This window comes from Chionomys nivalis, chromosome 19 (genome assembly GCF_950005125.1).
Source record: "Chionomys nivalis chromosome 19, mChiNiv1.1, whole genome shotgun sequence".
NCBI lineage: Eukaryota > Metazoa > Chordata > Mammalia > Rodentia > Cricetidae > Chionomys > Chionomys nivalis.
Window position 1 is genome coordinate 43,895,657 of NC_080104.1, and position 15,649 is coordinate 43,911,305.

At 45.5% G+C, this 15,649-nt stretch overlaps 1 non-coding gene across 1 annotated transcript; it reads right to left on the bottom strand.

Moving 5' to 3' along the window:
- Nucleotides 1-10,733: 10,733 nt before the first annotated feature.
- Trnas-uga (transfer RNA serine (anticodon UGA)) lies at nt 10,734-10,815 on the bottom strand. Its single transcript has one exon. It is a non-coding gene; the product is annotated as a tRNA-Ser (tRNA).
- Nucleotides 10,816-15,649: the final 4,834 nt, after the last annotated feature.

Consider the following 15,649-nt stretch of genomic DNA (forward strand, 5'->3'; position numbering starts at 1 on the left):
AAACGTTGCCACATACTGACCAGTCACACTTCTGGAGAATGAGTTCAGCAGGAGCTATTTCTAGCTAACTACTTCCTAGCCCCATTTCTAGCCCTTCCTTGAAGATTTCCTCCCTGCTTGCTTTAATCTTAATTTGTTTCTTTTTCTCTCCTTTTCCCTCTGCTTGCTTCTTTCTTCCCCTATTTTTTTTCCTTCCCAAAATATGTGATGTATTTTTTTTTAAACATATTTTTTGTTGGTGTGGTGGTTTGAACGAAGCTGGTCCCCAAGATTAGGGAGAGGCATTATCGGAGGTGTGGCCTTGTTGGAGGAAGTGCATAGTGTGTGTGTAGCGGGGACTGAGGTTTCAAATGCTCAAGTCAGGCTCAATGGCTCACTCTCTTTTCTTGCTGCCTGAGGATACAGATACTAAGATCTAAGCTAATTCTCTAGCACCATGTCTGGTTGTGTGCTGCTTGTTTTCTGTCGTGACGATAATGGACTAAACGTCTAAACTGTAAGCCAGTTCCAATTAAATGTTTTCTTTTATGAGAGTTGCTGTGGCCATGGCATCTGTTCACAGCAATGAAATACCGAGACAGTTGGTGTACAAACCAATGGATATATTAGTTACTTTTCTGTTGCTGTAATAAAAACACTATGACCCAAAGCAACTTATGGAAGAAAGAATTTATTTTGGTTTATGCAGAAACATAGGTTTCTGCCATGGTGAGGAAGCAGTAGCAGGCCTGGCAGTAGGAGCAGGAAAACTGAACTGGGAGTTGGGCAAAGCTTTTAATCTCAAAACTCATAGTGGATGGGCGGTGGTGACGCACACCTTTAATCCCAGCACTCGGGAGGCAGAGGCAGGCGGATCTCTGTGAGTTCAAGTCCAGCCTGGTCTACTGGGTGAGTTCCGCAACAGCCAGGACTGTTTCATGGAGAAATCTTGTTTTTCAAAAACCAAAAAAACAAAAATAAAAAACCAACCTCCCCAAAACCCAACAACTCTTAGTGATGCACTTCTATCGAGATCACACCTGCCACACTTCCTCAAACAGCATCACCAGCCCGGAGCCAGGTGTTCAAATACCTGTGGGGCCTGTGGGGGACATTTCTCATCTAAACCATCACAATGGGCTTCTTTATCTTTTCTTTCTAAAAAAAAAATTTTTTTTTTGAGACAGGATTTCTCTTTGTAACCCTGACTGTCCTGGAATTCACTCTGTAGACTAGGGTGGCCTCAAACTCAGGATCCCCATGCCTCTGCCTCCTGAGTGCTGGGATTAAAGGTGTGCACCATCACTGCCTAGCATAAGATAATTTTAATGAAAAATATATGGTGTTGTTTTCTGTTCAACTTTGCATCCTTAAGATTGTCAATAAATTTTAATAGTTAAATAGTTAATACTTAAGTACATATTAGTTTTCTTTGTGTGTGTGTGTGCATTGTTAGGATTAAACCCAGAGCCCTGTGTATCATAGTAGACATTGTACTATGAACGATAGCTCAGTTAAAACTATTTTTAATTGACACATAGTAATTATACCTCTTACGGGGTATGCATATTAAACTCTGTGAATTGAGGCACAGAAGAAATATTTGTCTCTGCAGAACTACTCTGTGTCCTGTTCTCACCTACAGGGGTGGATTCCCTTTGGCCAGTGGGGAGACCTAGACAGAGAGCAGAGGGAGAGACGAGACAGGAGGTGTATGCGTTCTTATCTTTATACCCATAGATCAGCGAGTCTCTCAGTCCTCGTTGGAGAGGCTTCTTCTTGCAGTAGATGGTGATTATCACAGAGACTGCTCACCAAGCAGAGAATGAGACTGTGTGTGTTCAGTCCGAAGAGGACATTGAGATAACACATGTCCTTCCCTGAAGGCTCAGGGAGCCTCTCGGAAGAGGGGGGAGTACAGATTTTAAAGAGTCAGAGGTAGCAGATGATCACACCAAAGCAATGTTTTGGGAAAACAAGAAGCTACTCCCTCCCATTGATATCATTTTGCACTAGTTGGAAGGAGTGGGTAGGGAAGAGGGGAGAGAGAGAGAGAGAGAGAGAGAGAGAGAGAGAGAGAGAAAGGGAAAGAGAAAGAATCTTTCCCCTTAGTTCTAGCTCAAACTGTAACTAGAATCAATTTTTCCCCACAAATTCCTGACTCCTGGCTCCTGGTTTTGGTTAGACCATTGAGCAATGAACCTAACATGGCCAGAAAGTATATTATTAGATTTGCCAGGGAGTTCTTGCTGAAAAGATGAAAAATGTATTTTCCCAGTAGTCAATTCCACAGTAAGCAATCTTCAAACACTGTAGTAAGAATAATAGGCAATGTGAAAAGGGGTAGCTGAGAAGCTCAAATGTGAACGCACAGCCTAGCCAGTAGCAGAGTAGATGTATTATAGAGACAAACTTGAGGAACGTGGCCAAAGACACTCTCTCTCTCTCTCTCTCTCTCTCTCTCTCTCTCTCTCTCTCTCTCTCTCTCTCTCTCATCTATCTGTGAAGGTTAAGGTGCAGTGGGGAAAACAAGGACAGAAAGACTTTGCTACTTGAAGAAGATGGAAGCCTATCAATCCGTGCGAGAGTTGGGCTCCTCAGGAAGCATCTGTGGGCCCGAGAGCGGTCATTTGTCAAGCCTAGATGGATGCAAGCCAAGATCAAACTGTCACAAGTAGATCTGAACGACACTTTGGCTAATTTTCCGCAGTGAAAAGCAGGGACAGGAAAAGCAATCGATAACAGCATCTGTGAGTCTCTTCACCTGCGTTTTAGAAGTAAATTAGCTTCTAAAATAACGTCCTCTCAAGCCAATTTTCTAAGGGATCGAGACTGCATCTTCACGTACACTTCCCCCCATGTAGGGACTGGGGGAAAAGTTCTTGTTATCCATCTTATGCCTGGAAGGTGTTGCAGGCTGAAGCAGGGGCACACTGTGTCTCAGGGACATTCCTCCCTTCAGTGCCTTGCTTTAGTGATGACATGCTGCACTCTGCTGGGAAGGCTTTGGATCTGTGTCCTTTGTCAGGCCAACCTTTTGCATTCCTTTAGGGAGCCAGAGGCGACCCACGCAGGGCAGCATTTGGGTGAGCGGAGGCTGAGATCACAGAAATGATTGGGGGCATATTGAATTATTAGTAAAATTAGAAAAAGTCATTTATAAATGTGTAAATGTCTTGATTTTTTGATCCTCCCCACATTGTTTTTGTTTATTTGTTGTAGATCAAAAGACTGCAATCAACTCTTATAGTCATCAATAGGGATGTAGTTGAATAAATTATATTCTGTTCATTGTGACTCAGTGCGCTCTACCTGCCCGGCAGAGCCACTTCTAAAGAGCAAACCCTTTTGAATAGAAAGGCAGGGCATCTTAACGATGCCCTTAACTTCACGCTAACATCTGATATACTGGCTAAGCTTGCCAACTTGCATATGCTCTTAGGGGTGCCTAAAGAATACAGTGAGAGCTGGACACGGTGGCGGCACACACCCTCAATCCCAACACTTGGGAGGTAGAGGCAGGTGGATTTCTGCCAGTTTGAGGTCAGCCTGGTCTACATTGTGAGTTCCAGAACACAAGAGCTATATAATAAAGAGACTGTTTACAACAACCAAAAAGTATAAACAAAGCAAAACAAAATACATTGAGGAGCTAGATCTCCCACAGGACCCAGGTTCAGTTCCCAGAACCCAAATGGTGGGTAGCAGCTATCTGGAACTCTGGTTCAAAAGGATCTGATATCCTCTTCTGGCCTTTGTGGATACTTGCATGCATGTGGATATAGGCATACATGCAGACAAAACACCTAAAAAATAATAACTTAAAATTAAAATAAAAAACCCCACGGAAAATTGAGAAACATACCCGGTGTCCTCCAGGAAGGGACCCTTGGTGGCATGAGAAGGTGAGAGGGAGCCACTGTATATGTGACTCTGTTGTCATCTCTCCACTAAGATCATTTAATAAAAAAAAATTCTGGTTTGCCATGCTGTAAAATAAGATTTCTAGCAGGGCATGGTCCTGTACTCCCAGCTACACAGGAGACTGAGGCAGGAAGATTGTTTGAGCCAACAAACTCTGTGCCAATTCAGTGTACAGCAAGACTGTCTTTTTAAAAAAGGTGTGTGTGCATCTTTGTGTGTGTACCTCCATGTGTGTGCATTCTCGCCAGCTAAATAAGATTCCTGATATTCCTGTAAGCTTTCTTCAGTGTTTCTTGAAAATGAGACAGGAAAGAAGGAACACAAATTGTTTTTTTGCTTATAAGACCATATTCTAAACCTATTTGTGTATATGCTCTTAAATCTATCATGTATGTCTGTGTTTGTCCATCTGTCTATTTCTGTACATGCATGTTGGTGGGCATGCATGTTTCAAATCAACCATTAATGACGGGAAAAAGTTTCTTAAACATTTTTTCAAAAGACTTATTTATGTGTACAAATGTTTTGTCTGCATGTATATACACCATATTTATGCCTGATACCCCTGGAGATCAGAAGAGGGCATCAGATCTTCTGGAACTGGAGTTTCAAATGGTTGTGAGCAACCAAATCGGTGCTGGGAACTAAATCTGGGTCTTGCAAAATTAACAAACTACACTTAGCTGTTTAGCATCTCTCCAGTCGCAGAGAGAAGTGTCTAGCCAAGGGTGCCAATGTGTGGAAAGGCTAGGAGTAGCGACCCTATTCTGTGAGGGGCATTAACCAGTCTAACTCCCTCTATGGGTCACATGGGGAGTAGGTGGAGAATTGAGTAGATTAGGGACGAATTATGAGGGCATAAATTAGGGAGTTTGGCTTTTACTGTGTTAGCCATGGGCATCTATGGAGGAGGTGATGGTGTGTGCTTCTTTGAGCAGGCAAGAGAGGCGGGCAGAAGAATGTCCATACAGGGGTGATGACATCATCTTGGATAGATTTGGATGGATGGATTTGTTTATTCTAAGAGAGCCCAGGAGAGAAATATCCCTCAAATCAGGGTTTCTTCCTAGGACTAGTTTTTCTCATAGTTGGGGATTATTGACACATACCATATGGTTGAGATGTATGTATGTATGTATGATTATTATTTTTGAGACAGGCTGTCATGTAGTTCAGACTGGCCTCACACTCACTTTGTAGGTGTATTTTAATTAGAGCAAGCCAGAACCGGGAGAACTGTAGCACAAACTGGAGAACTGTATTTCTAAAGGCGGACAGGCGAGATGGGACATGCCTGCCTTCCCTGCACCTGGGAGGCAAAGGCAGGAGACTGCTGCTAGTTAAGGCCAGGCTGGTCAATTAAAGGAGTTTTAGGTCAGTCAGGGTTACATAGCAAGACCTTGTCGCAAAAACCAGTGTGTGTGGGGTTGGTGGCGGGAAAGCAGTACCCAAGATGTAGTTCTGCTGGTAGAGCGCTCGCTAACACGCAAGGCTTGGGTTTGAACCCCAGGACTGCACTAGCCAGGGATGGCACTGAGCCAGAGCCACACACTGAAGTGCTAAAATAATCTAAGTCCTTGGTTTCTTTGGGAGCAGGTCCCAAGGAAGCAGAATCAACTGCTCTTCTAGGAGCTTGGGTGAACGCCATTGATCATCTTTAGGCAGACTGGGAAACTAAACCTTGGAACGAGAGCTGAGTTTCTCAGTTTTTTTCCTAGCGCTTCAGCCAGACAGGCTGACCATTTCCCGCCTCCCCCCCCCTCCCCCAGGGTTCCAGGCGCAGAGCTCACTTTCTCTTACTCCCTACTGCGGCTGAGGCCTACGTAATGCCATTATTCCTTGCACTAGAATCCACAGAGACAGCCTGAAACCAGTTGTCTCCAAGGGGACGGGTGGGAACCGGGAGCAGCACGATCTTTAGAAGGGAGCACCCCTTAGGTGATGCTAAGGACCTACAGACGCTGCTCACGGCCCAGGCCAGCCCTGCCTCGCATTCCTCTTTTCCCAGCCACACGGCACCTCAATGGCTCCTTTGATGGACGCTCCACCGATGAAGCCCCTTTAAACCCTGAACATGCTGGGTTCAAACAAACTCTCAGCTTTATAAATCATGTTAAACAGTGCTGCATCACACCTAGTGGTTGCGCTCCAGTATTCCTGCAGTGTGTAGTCCGGACACACGCATCTTCAGGAAGGGGTTGCTTCGTCCCGCAAAGCACGAGTCAGTTTCCTTCCCTCATCAAACAATTTGTCTCCCTTCTGTTTCAGGGCCCGAGACTTCTTGCTTTCTGATCTTCACAGTCACAAAATTTACTCCACTAAATATAAAATCTAGATTGTAGAAGTTAGACACTCACACCCACCCACCGAGAGAGAGAGAGAGAGAGAGAGAGAGGAGAGAGAGAGAGAGAGAGAGAGAGAGAGAGAGAGAGAGAGAGAGAGAGAGAGAGAGAGAGAGAGAGAGACTATAAATGCTTTGAAGGGGAAGAAATGAAATGGTATGTAATCACGTAAGCAGGAGACCTAACCCACTGGTGAGGAGCATGACCTGGGTAGACGTGTAAAATTTCTAGTTTTTTTTTCTCTTAATTCCTCACAATGGGGGTCAGAGTTCAATTGCTTTGGCGTAAAGGGCAGCGTCTGCTCTACGCGCTACCTTTATGGTACGATCCCCGCTTGTAGTGTGGCGTCTGCAGTACGAGACGGTTTGCTCGAGAGTCTCGGGCAAGGGCCTTGAGATTTAAACACATGAAGTCAGACAGACAGACACACTGGTCACCCCCGAAACAAGAATGTCAACTTTATTGAGCTCAGGGGCAGCTTATATAGGGCTCTGGCCACGCCCCAGCTCTCGGGATCTTTCAGCTGCAGACTCATCAGAACCCACGCCCCTGCCATCACGGTCTCGTGCTCAGAGCAGCTGCAGCTGCTCAGAGCGGAGAAAAACAAGTTGTTTACAGAAAATTCAGGGTCTGGTGATCTGTAGTCTCCAACACTGTGGTGTGAATGTCCAAACCACACTGAGGCAAATGGGTGTGGAAATGAAATGTGACTCTTAGTTTAACTTTATTTTTTTTTAAAACCAAGTCTCCCATGCATCACAGACTCCTCAAACTTAAGATCGTTTTGGTACTGGGAATACAGGCATGTATCACGATGCCAACCTGACCTTTGCCATGAAGGAATTTCAAAAGGGGCCACAGTCTGAGAGATTACAGCAATGCTTTATCCAGGAGGTGATGCTTGGAAAACAGAATTTGAGTTTTTTTTTCCAGCCAACTGACAGTGGGGTAAAGAGAGAACTCATATATGGTATTTGGAAAGAAAGATGGGGCATGACAAATAGACGTTTACTGGAAGAGTATCCCAGGAAGCCTGCAAAGTCAGCTTTTGGAGGTAAAGGCAGGGTCTAGGACAGCAGAACAATGTCACAAGGTCAGCCTAATGCCCAGGTCGCTATCATGCCGTTGCATAGTCTCACTCAGGTTCCTGGAGGCAGGATCGCCATATTCGGACTGAGGTTCAGGTAAGAGCCAATGGCCGGCTGCTTTGCTTTTCGGGTCTTCGGATTGAACGCCAGTTTCTCTCCTTGAGTTTTTATTAATCGTGCATCATTGCCTGCTCTTCCAAAGGTCCTGAGTTCAGAACCCAACAACCACATGGTGACTCACAACCATCTGTAATGAAATCTGGTGCCCTCTAGGGGAAGAGACCTGATCAGTCCTCATCAACTTAGACCATGAAACCCAATATGGACAAGTTCAACAGAACCGCCGTATATGGACTGCCTATGCGTGCTTCAGCATTGCCAGGGCATTCAAAAAAAAAAAAAAAAAAACCAAAACGAAATGAAACAAAACAAAAACATCTGAGTGGCTGGGTCAATCTGTAGGAGAGGCTGGGAAAGCACGAATGTGGCTCTTCCACCTTCTCTGTGTTGAGTAGAGATGGATTGCCTCTTTATATTGAGATTCAAAATGAGAACAGATAGGACTGGAGAGATGGCTCAGTGGTTAGGAGTAGTTGCTATTCTCTCAGATGAACCAGGCTTGTTCCCCAGAACCCATGAGCAGTGTTTCATATGAAAAGTATATATGTATACGTATACATACATATATAAATGCACACACACAAAATAGCTGGTCACAGTGGCACAGACCTTTAATCCCAGTACTCAGGAAACCCTGGTGGGTGGATTTCTGTGCATTTGAGGTCAGCCTGTTCTATAAGTGACTTCCAGGACAGTCAGAGCTACATGGAAAAATCCAAACTTAAAAATAAATAACTACATAAAATAATATAGATTTGTATTTTACAAGAGATTAAGTCCTCTAAAGAGGATGGCCTCATCTCCCAATGAAGGAACAAAAGTGAAGGCCAGAGAAGAAAGAGGTTTTAGTCACGTGTGACCATAGAGAGAACAACCAAAGACAGGGGCTAGCATGTGATGCTGGGAGGCCTGTCAATAACTCAAAAGAAAAAAAAAGAGTATGCCTTGCAGGTAAGCAGGGGAGTCCCGTTGGTCATCTTGATTTTCTTGTTAAAGGAGTGTGGCAGAAACAACCAATTACCAATTCAGCAAGCCCCAGCTTTCTTTCTTACCAATAAGTTCCCGCCACGAATTGAATAGAAACGCATTCAGCCACACCTGCTCCCCAGAGTTTCTGATCCTGTGCCGAGATGAACCAGACTCTAAGTCCATACATCTCAGTGAACTTCTAGACAGTTAGAACAGCCATTCTGAAGCTGCCGTGTTTCATGTTGGAGTTTACATTTTTACTACCGGGAAAAATTCTTTGTTTTTTGAGACGGGGTCTCACCATGTAACTCTGGCTGGCCAGGAACTCAACTATGTAGACGACGCTGGCTAAAACTCTACATTTTTCTTTTGAGTCAGGGTCGCACACACTATGGAGTATATTTTTATCAGTGAAAACTGAAAAAAAAAATGGAACGTTAGAATTAGAGTAACCACAAGCTGCACAGCCTCTTCCATGACTCAAGTGTCCATTACCTGAATTGAGTCCCTCCCAGCCACCTAATATTTGCTTTCTTCTTCTCTTTCCTAAGTGTTAGACTCTACCCATGTGCACAATTGCTTATATACTTGTATGTGGTATAGACTAGGATCCACACACGAGGGAGAATATACAATTTATCTCTTCCTTCTATTATATATCCTAAGTCCATCCAGTTTCCCGAAAATTCCATAATTTCATCTTTCTTTAGAGCTAGATAGTATTTCATGTTGCATGTATACAACATTTTTATAACCTATGGCAGGGTATAGTGTTCTCTAGGGATGTATCCAGGAATGGAATAGTTTGTCCATATGATAGTTCTATTTTTAATGTTTTTTTTTTTTTTTTTTTTTTTGAGACAAGGTCTTGCTATGTAACCTTGGCTGAACTGGAACGCCCCCCAACCTCACAGAGATCTGCCTGCCGTTGCTTCTTGAGTGCTGGGAGTGCCCTCTTTCTTTTAATATCCTCACTAACAGGCCGGTATTCCCTTTTCTTGAGGTCCTGGACTAGGCCCTGGCCTCCACACTATCAAGTGGTCCCCTACACTCCCTTTTCTTTAGATACCGCCTCTTTGCCTTTTCCAATCCTGTATTCCCAACTGCTTGCTTATACCAACCTGTCTCCTGGCTTTTTCCACGTAACTAAATCATTCGCTAAGAACGCCCACAAGCATTTTAGCCTGTTTCTTTTCGGCTTTGGTTCATTCTCTATTGCTTTCTCTTTCTTGCCCATTTCCTCTACATAGGTGGGCACAAAAACTAATATGTTTAGCAAAAATGTAATCATAACTATTCCATGACTTTTCTTGGGGAGACATGGGGTTGGGGGGGTAGTCTATTCATCCCGGATCCGTCCCAAGGAAAAGGGACCCTGGGCTCAGACCAGAGAAAGGATTCTAATCAAAGCCTGCTTGGTGAACTATTACGTCTATCACTTACAGGAAAATGAGTGAGAAATCACTGCGAAGAACACGAGTGACTCATGTCGCTGTGTCTCTGAAAAGCCGACCTTAGGAAAGAGGGATTCTTGGTGCTCCCTGCTCCACTGCAGACAACTTCACCAGAGTCCTCTCCTCTCCAGCTGTTGCTCTCTCAGCCTCCTGGGCTTTGGAACTTTCCCTAGCTCCCTGCTTCTTGAGTCTGCCTCCTGCTTTCAGGAGACGGTGCTTCAGTAGGGAGGAAAAAACAGCTACCCGACTTCAAGGAGTGTTTCTAACTTGTTCCGAGTTTTGCACTTGGCAGTGCAGGACACCACTAATATATGGTTTTCACCACGACCCACGTCTGGGTACCGCTGCGCCTCTCTGGGCAATCAGTACCCTGGAAGAACACGGGACAGATCATCTGAGCCTAGGAATTTGGGATTTAACTAGGCAAATACTGTGAGACCTGTACAGTCAAAAGCAGAACACACACGACGGCTACATGCGGTCCACGATGTGGACTTTAACTAGTGCACATTATAAGTAGAATTATTTTTAAAAGGTTTCCCACTGCACAGCACTTCGGGGTTTTTCAGGGGAAGGGGAAGATGGCAATAATAGCTTGCCATCCTGGGAAAGTCAGTAATTCCATCGTTCTTATGTCTATTATCGAGTTTGCCCTTCGTACTAACATCAAGATTCTAAAACTGCTTTCTCGCCTTTTATGGGAGCTTTCTTCCTACGTTATAAACTGGGAACTTGGCAGTACTGACAGGTCCTTCCTGGTCTTAGGGTACACTAAAGCATTCCGTAGATTTGCAGATACAGAAGATTAAGGGTTTTGTAGTTTCTGTAAAAAGTAGAAAAACTGAAGCACCCGCTTCCGCAGCGAGCAGGGTTCGAACCTGCGCGGGGAGACCCCATTGGATTTCAAGTCCAACGCCTTAACCACTCGGCCATCGCTGCTACGGAGACAGGAGGAAGGCGGAGACACTTTAGTGTAACAACTGCGCCACTCGCGCCAGGGCCGGGAGCGGGCGGGGCTTGCAACTGCTTTCGGCTTTTTGGGCTGAGACGGCTGCGGCAATGAGTGACTGGACCTTCCGCGTGAATGCGGAGAACGGGAAAAAAAAGGGGGTCCGTCCAGGTCCTCGATCCGTCCTTCGCTGACTTCGGGGAGTCACAACCTAACCTGGTTTCTGGGGGCGGACCTGACTTTTGCCTTCCCGCTTTCCCCTTGGCGCTACGAGATCGCTGTGAAACATAGGATCGTCTCGCTGCGCGTGTTGGGCCCGCCCGCCCGGCTGTCCCTCATCGTGGAGGCCGAGCGCACGCGCGCGCGCGAACGTGGGGGCCGCCCTCCGTGCCTTTTGGGTTTTGTGGGACCTCGTGGACGCGCTCACACCCTGAGGGCACCCACGCTCCGTGCTCCTCTCCCGACCGCAGCGCCGCGGCTCGCGGATGGGCGCCCGTCCCCAGCGCGCATGCGCCGCGCCCACCCGTGCCCTCTCCCCCCCTCCCCACCTTTGAATTTCCCGCCGGGACGCGAAGCGCGCGTTTCTCCGGAGGAGGCCAGAAGCCAAGGGGTTGAGCGACTTCTGGATAGGTGTGTGACGTCCCCGAGTCGTTTCTCTTTCCTAACGTACGCTGTCACACCGTGTTCTGGGCGAGGACAACCCAAGGGTGGTTATTTGGGGTACAGGAGGGGCCCCCGGCTGCATGGGAACGATGACTCCTGACTCTCCCAGCCCTCACTTTTATCCTGTGACAGTCACTGATTTTTTTTTTTTTGTCACAGTTAACCTTGCTAAGAAAAATAGGGTTTTCCTCATCTTGTTCTCCAACTCCACATTTGTGCCCACCTAGAATACAATCTTCTCTCTCTCTCTCTCTCTCTCTCTCTCTCTCTCTCTCTCTCTCTCTCTCTCTCTCTCTCTCTCTCGACCATTCTTGTATTCTTGTATTTTTATCTGATTAAGTTAATATTTATTTTTCTGTCTTGGTCCTGGGGAAAAGGGGACAAGCAACCCTGTCTCTTGTGACCGTCACTGTTTGCCCTTGCTGTTCAGTGGGGCGGTTCACACGTTCCGGGGAGGATGGCGAAGCCTTGACTTTGGCCTGGGCGCTGAGAAGTGCTGGGTAGGTGGGGAGCAGGGGAGAGACATCTCTGTAGGTAGCCTGGGGCCAGGCCCTGATGCATCAGCTGCAGGAGATCTGGTCACGCCTGATGAAGGTGGACCATGTCCGTGTTCTGGGACAGCATGGTCTCAAGGCTTTAGGTGCCCAGGCGGGACCTTCACATGGCCATGCTCACCGTCCTCACTGGTGCCGTGTTAGCAGCGAAGGTCCTCCAGCCACCCCCCCCCCCCCCCCCCCCCCCCCCCCCCGCTAGTGCGGGCCTCCTTACCTCTTAAAAGATGTCTTTGCTGCCCATATTCCCCCTTTAAGATTGCCTTTCACTTTAGATTGATAATGATAAGAATTGGTAAGGTTGAGATAGGAGGACTGAGTGCTGGAGGCCAGCCTGAGCTACATAGTGCTCAGTGATGAAGGCCAGTCTGTGCTACATAGTGGTGAGTGCTAAAGGCCAGTCTGAGCTACATAGTGGTGAGTGCTAAAGGCCAGCCTGAGCTACATAGTGATGAGTCCTGAAGGCCAGCCTGAGCTACATAGTGATGAGCCCTGAAGGCCAGCCTGAGCTACATAGTGATGAGTGCTGAAGGCCAGCCTGAGCTACATAGTGTGACCCTACCTTAAAGTAATAATTTTTCCCTAGAGATTTGTGGTTTGCTTTTATTTTTGAACAGTGGTTCCCAGCCTGTGGGTTGTGACTCTTGGGGTTGAATGACCCTTCCACAGGGTTCACATATCAAGCATCCTGCCTATCAAATATTTACATTATGATTCATAACAAAATTACAGTTATGAAGTAGTCAAAATAATTTTATTGTTGGGGGTCACCACATCGTGAGGGACTGTATTAAAGGGCCACTGTTTTAGAAGGAACCAAGCTCACAGAATAGAAGATCCTATTCTAAAACTAATACGTAGTGGAGAACAATTGAGGGAATTCTCTCTGTAACGCTTAAAAAATACCAGTTGCTGGAGGGATGGCTCGGTGATTAACAGCACGCGGGCTACGCTTCCTGAGGGCCTGGGTTCTGACCTCAGAGGACATACCTAGTTTTCTCTGTAACTTGTGGTGCTCTTTTCAGAGGCAGACTTAAGGGGAGGATAGAGAGTGCTAGCTGTCACATGGGCGTTTCTTTTCAGAATTAGCATTTCTTTTCAGGCATCCTCCAAATTACAAAGAAAGGAGCAAACCTTTCCTTTTGTTTGGTTAGCGACAGCCTGTCTGGAAGGATAGGTGACCATTTCAGATACTGACTGTGGCTTTAGAGCCTGGCTGCCATACCATCTAGAAATATGGGCCTACAAGCAAGGCGGGTTATATGGGAGAGCTGGGGAAGGGGATGAGGAAAATCATGTGATTATAATCTCACAGAGTACAGAGTACTAAAAGCTCCCACCAGTGTACAGTCTCTGAATGTTAAGAGTGTGTGGTCATGTGTGGACAAGGCCCTCTCCCTGGTAAAAGATATGAGGCCATTAACTTCTGCTCCCAGTGACTGGAGAGATGACAGATGAGTCACAGAACACAGACTCAGGCAAAAGCTTTAATGAAAGTGGGTCAAGGAGAAGGGGACAGTACTGATTACAAGAGATGGAAGTTGTTCCAAATCAGAGGAAGAAATAGTCACTTTTATCAGGGCTGTCAAGTACTTTTCATTTGGTAATTTTCCACCAGGCACGAGGATGATATTTATTAAAAAAAAAAAAAAAAAGACTTTTTAGGACTGGGAGATGGCTCAGCCATTAAGAATGTGTACTGCCCTCGCAGAGGACCAGGAGTTTTTTCCCAGCACCCACGCTGGGTGGCTCAGAACTCCTTGTAATTTCATCTCTGGGGGATCTGACGCCCTCTCATAGACACAGCTGCTCTTGTGTGTGCATTCACGTGCATGTGCACGCACACAACCAAACACATAATTAAAAAACAACCTTATTTCTCATGTAAGACTTTTTTTGGTCATATTTAGATACAGATCAATGGCCAGTTCAGTTTTGGAAACATTGAAGCACTGTCCTTGTGATAAGTATAGAAGGACAAGGGAGGGCACAACTCATGTGCTATTGATGAGGGAAGAGACATTTTACATTCATAGAGTATGAATTAAAAATCAAGAATCTTGAGAAACCCTGTCTCAAAAAACCAAAAAAAAAAAAAATCAAGAATCTGTTTTTTTCTCTCCTTGAGGTTCTTCGTCTACTTTATTCTCCCCCTACTTTCCCTTCAAATTTAACTAGGGAGTGGGGTGGAGTTCCTTTATCTTATATAGTGGTTCAAGTTGATGCAGTAGTGTTGACTCTACTTACCTTTGAACTTTATAGAAATCACATTTATTTATTTATTTATTTATTTATTTAGTTTTTCGAGACAGGTTTTTCTGTCTGTCCTGGAGCTCCCTCTGTACACCAGGCTGACCTCAAACTCATGAAGATCTGGCTTCCTCTGCCTCCCAAGTGCTGGGATTTAAAGGCATGTATCACCATAATCAACTATAAATCTCTTAACGTTTGATTCAATGGGGAGAAGATTGAAGGTATAGGTGCTTGGTCTAAGATGGATTGAGAAACCAGTAGTGAACATCATGTTGACCTGGAACTGCTTACATCTGGAAGATACAAATGCTATGAGCATATTAAACAAGAAGGGGCCAAATATTAAAAGTAGGAACTGGCTGTGGTAGCCTGTGCCGTGATCCCATTACTCAGGAGATGGAGAGAAGAGTATCAGAGTTCAAGGTCAAAAACAAAAGCAAAGTAATGGTAGGGCTGGAGAGATGGCTCAGTGGTTCAGATCACTGGCTGGTTGTGCAGAGGACCCAGGTTTGATTTCCAATACCTACACAGTAGCTCTCAACATCTGGAACTCTAATTCCTGTAACAGGTCTTTCTTTGGACCACCAGTTCCTGATTAATGACACTGAGACTTTGTATTAATCATGAAAGCTTGGCCTTAGCTTAGGCTTGTTCCCAACTAGCTCTTAGAAACTTAAATTAGCCTGTTTATATTAATCTACGTCTGCCACACGGTTTGTTACCCCACCTCAGCACCATATGTCCAACTTCCCCCACATCTGGCTGGCTAACGTCCTGCCTCAGATTTTTTCCCAGAGTTCCTATCTCTTCTTGGAAGTCCTGCCTATCTTCTCCTGCCTAGCTATTGGTCATTTAGCTCTTTATTAAACCAATGAGAAGGTGCCTTGGGCAGGTGAGGAAGGACAGAGACACATCTTCACACAGTGCACAAAAAGATTATCCCCCAAAATTCCAGGGAATCCATTACTTTCTTTTGGCCTTTGTGGGCACCACGTGTGTACACCATGCACATACATAAAATAAATCTCAAAGAAAAGGTAGAAAAGTGGAATGGTCACCAAAATAATAAAAGTGAAAATTTACAGTGTTGACGTATATCCCTTTTGGTTATATTTATGTGGCAAGACATAGTTGGCTTCAGTTGTCAGTCACCTGGGAAGAGGAACCTCCAATGAGGAGCTGTAGCCATCAGATTGGTCTGTGAGCATGTCTGTCGGGGCATTTTCTTAACTGCTAGTTGATGGAGGAGGGCCCAACCACTGTGAACAACAATATTCTTAGGCAGGTGGGCCTGGGCTGTATAAAAAAGGTAGTTGTAGGTGAGTCTATGATCAAGCCAGTAGATAGCATTCTTTTG